This window comes from Lepidochelys kempii, chromosome 1 (genome assembly GCF_965140265.1).
Source record: "Lepidochelys kempii isolate rLepKem1 chromosome 1, rLepKem1.hap2, whole genome shotgun sequence".
NCBI lineage: Eukaryota > Metazoa > Chordata > Testudines > Cheloniidae > Lepidochelys > Lepidochelys kempii.
Window position 1 is genome coordinate 981,659 of NC_133256.1, and position 4,224 is coordinate 985,882.

Consider the following 4,224-nt stretch of genomic DNA (forward strand, 5'->3'; position numbering starts at 1 on the left):
CGTACCTTGTTTCAAGAGGATAACTTTGCATTTGACTTTGTTAGAACCTTCCACTCACATTTTGAGTAAACAGGTGAATGGGAAACTCCCCAGAGCATGGAATCTCTAGCTTGGCTTTGTTTGCATTAATGCTATGTCTAGACTGGCTGAGATTTTCTGCTGAAAGGTTAGTGGAAGCTCTGGATGGCTTTGCAGAAATGGGTTTCCCCAATTGCGAAGGTGCATTAGAGGTTACACATATTCCAGTTTTGGCACTGGGCCATCTTGTGATTCATTTTTCTCCGTGGTGTTGCAGGAGCTCTTGGCCATTGTTGTGGGGTCACCACCGAGGATAGCATTCAAGTTCTTATAAAAATGGCAAGTCTCGGGATCATCATCAGAGGGACCATTTGCCTCCCCTGCCTTCTGGCCCATGTGCCTCAGCTCCTTCCCCTTTGCTCTGCACTGCGGTGTGTCCACATCACAGCTCTTTTCCCACAAGCTGCGTGAAATCTGCCCATAGGTATCAAACTTCCTGCAGCTGGAGTGCAGCTGGCACTACACAACCTCCTCTCCCAAAATACTTAGGAGATCCAGCAGCTCTGCAGTGGTCCAAGTGGGAGAGTGTTTCCTGGGTGGAGCAGCCATGGCCACCTGGGAAAACGTGATGTAAATTCTCCATACCGAGCAAACAGGAAGGGGAATTTCTAAATTCCTGGGCCTTTAAAGGAGGAGTTCAAACCTCTGACAAGAGTGGTCAGGATGGGCATTGTGGGACACCTTCCAAAGGCCTATTGCTTTGAAAAAATCAATTGCAAGTGTCTACACTGGCACGTCACTGACAAAACTTTTGTGTAAAAAGCCTTACAACTCTTGTCAAGGTAGTTTTACTGAGTCACTGAAACAGCTGAGTTCCGCCATCAAAAGTGGCTTTGCAGAGTGTCCTCCTCCACTGTTGCTGCCTTTTGGTGAAAAAACTTGGCAGTGTAGAAAAGGCCCAAGGAACAAGGATTGATAACCAGTATCCATACTCATGTTTCCAGCTGGTGTCTATTAAGGTTTCCCACACCATGATGTGTGGGAATTATTGTAGCACAGAGCACCATAAAATATGCATTTGACATTAGTGAGGTTATTTCTTCATAATTCTTATCTCTGAATAAGGAAAATGTCATTTTTCAATGTGTGAAGATCAGTCAGTTTGCTTCATCCATCAGAATATCCCCCAGTAGTGCATGTAGTGTCTCATATTAACACTGTCTCTCCATCCAGGCATTTGTAATGAGACCATCACCCTAGGCCTGGACACATAGAGGAAGCTGGGGGTACATACGGTATATGCAGAAGATATCGGTCTGCCTTCTTCCCTAATCCATGCCAGATTCCAACACAACTGACTTCACCAACCCCTCCACCTTCCTTCTGCTGGGCATTCCTGGCCTGGAGGCGGCCCACGTCTGGATCTCCATCCCTTTCTGCACCATGTATGCCATAGCCGTCATGGGGAACTTCACCATTCTATTCATTGTGAAAAGCGAGCCGAGCCTGCATGGACCCATGTACTATTTCCTCTGCATGCTAGCTGTCACCGACCTGGTCCTGTCTACGTCCATCCTTCCCAAAACCCTGAGCATCTTCTGGTTCAATTCGGGGGAAATAGATTTCAATGCCTGCCTCACCCAGCTGTACTTCATTTACTGCTTCTCATGGATGGAGTCTGGGATCTTTGTGGCCATGGCTTTCGATCGCTACGTGGCCATCTGCAATCCCTTGAGATATTCCACTATCCTGACAAACCCCGTGGTGGCCAAGATTGGCCTGGCCATGGTGCTGCGTGGTGGCATGCTCATACTGCCCTATCCCTTACTGGCGAGGCGGTGGCCATATTGCAAAACCAACATCATCCCCCACTCGTACTGTGAGCACATAGCCGTGGTGAAATTGGCCTGCGCAGACATCCGCATCAGCAGTTACTACAGCCTCTCTGTGGGATTCTTTTTTTTTGGTCTGGATGTCTTTTTTATCATCATGTCCTATATCCAGATCCTCAGAACCATCTTAAGCCTCCCCACAAAGGATGCCCGGCTCAAGACTTTTGGCACTTGCGGCTCGCACCTCTGTGTCATCTTAGCTTTTTACATCCCAACTCTCTTCTCTGCCCTCATGCACCGGTTTGGCCACAATGTGCCCCTGCATTTACACATTCTCACTGCCAACATGTACCTCCTTGTGCCCCCCATGCTAAACCCCATCATCTACGGGGTGAGGACTAAACAGATCCGGGACAGGCTGCTCCGGCTCATTACTCATAAAGGGGCCTAAAGTTTTCTCCTGGTGCTCTGGCTCTCTCACTAAGGAACGAGCAGAGCTGGCTGCTCACATGGTGCTGGGCCCTCTTCCCTGAATCACTGACTGCACAGTCAAAGTGACATTAATCCTTTCCTGGCCTTACTGTGCTGTTTCAGTGGGACAAACTGGGGCATCCGTCTACATAGAACTCATAAAATTAGAAAGGAGGAAACCCCATGAGTTAAAGTAACAGGATCCGTTGGCCCTGCCCACTTCTTTCACCAAGGTCCCGCCCCTGTTGCTCACTCCTCTCCTCCCCTCTGCATATCACTCACTGGATCATTACCGCCTCACACCCATCTTGATGCATGTGCACTTCCAGGGGCTAGTTAGGCTCTTGAAATCTTATGTTTTTAACAGATAACTTAGCAATTAGCTGACAGGAATACAGTATCACATTCCTATATACAAGTAATACAATTAAATTAATAATCCACTCACTCAAGTCTCATACTAAGATGTTCTGACATCTTTTGGCTCTGGTTCGGTTTAAACATTTCATGTATCTCCTTACTTTGTTACTAACTCTGCAGAGAGAGATAGAGACCCCATCAGGCCTTCTGGGAGGGGAGTGGGGTCTGGGAGGGAAGTGGGGTACAGTGGGTTAAGGCAGGGGGGCAGACACATCTGGGGTCCATATAACATCAGATTGGCCATACTGGGTAAGATGAATGGTCTATCTAGCCCTGTATCCTAGCTCACAACAGCGCCCAATACCAGATGCTTCAGAGGGAATGAACAGAACTGGAAAATTCTGAGTGATCCATCCCCTATTGTCTCAGCTTCTGGCAAACAGAGGCCAGGGGCACACAGAACATGGCGTTGGCTTCCTGGCTAATAACTATTGATGGACCTATCTTTCATTCAGTTCTCTAGTTCTTATTGGAACCCTGTTATAGTTTTGACCTTCACAACATCTCCTGGAAAAGAGTTCTGTTAGGATATAGATATTCAGGCCTGTCTGTAAAGGCCTATACTCTAAGAATTTAGGTGTATTCTTATCACTTGGCTAGTGATAGAGTTATAAAAGAAAGAATCAAAACCACTGTCTGCCAGTGTAAGGGCCTTCTCTCACTGTGACAGTTTGTGGCCCTGTGCTTAGGCTCAGGCCTTTGGCTAAGCAGCAGAGGCAGCCATAAGCTGGGAAGCGACCGGTCACCTCCTCACATTCCAAACTAGTCACATTGAAATAAGGTGCTATTGGGCTGTCAGGCACTATCAGGACAGGATTGTATTCCTATCACCTCCAGAGAAAGGGAAGTGCCTAGAAAATGTAAAAGGAAACGTAGTTTGATAGCATCCTGTCTGGCAAGAACTCACTTATCAATAGCTGGAATGTGAAATCCTCACTTCTGTATTGTTTTGTCATTATAGTTCCCACTTTGCTGTTGTTTGTCTGTATAATCTCTGTCTGGTTCTGTGATTGTTCCTGTCTGCTGTATAATTAATTTTGCTGGGTGTAAACTAATTGAGGTGGTGGGATATAATTGGTTACATAATCATGTTACAATATGTTAGGATTGTTTAGTTAAATTTCAGGAAAATGATTGGTTAAGGTATAGCTAAGCAGAACTCAAGTTTTACTATATAATCTGTAGTCAATGAGGAAGTGACTGGGTGTGGGTGGGGGTGGGCATGTGGGTGTGTGAGATGGGAACAGGGAATGGGGGTAAGAAAACTGGAATCATGTTTTGCTAAAGGGGGAAATGGGAACAGGGAATGGGAGTAAGGAAGATGGAATCATGTTTGGCTAAGGGTAGGAATGGGATCAGGGACACAGGTGAAAGGCTCTGTGGTGTCAGAGCTGGGAAGGAGGATACTAAGGAAGGAAACTGGAATCATGCTTGCTGGAAGTTCACCCCAATAAACATCGAATTGTTTCACCTTTGGACTTCG

At 46.5% G+C, this 4,224-nt stretch overlaps 1 pseudogene; it reads left to right on the forward strand.

Annotated features, from left to right (window-relative positions):
• The first annotated feature begins 1,317 nt into the window (after window positions 1-1,317).
• On the forward strand, window positions 1,318-2,301 carry LOC140913159 (olfactory receptor 52M1-like; annotated as a pseudogene).
• Window positions 2,302-4,224: the final 1,923 nt, after the last annotated feature.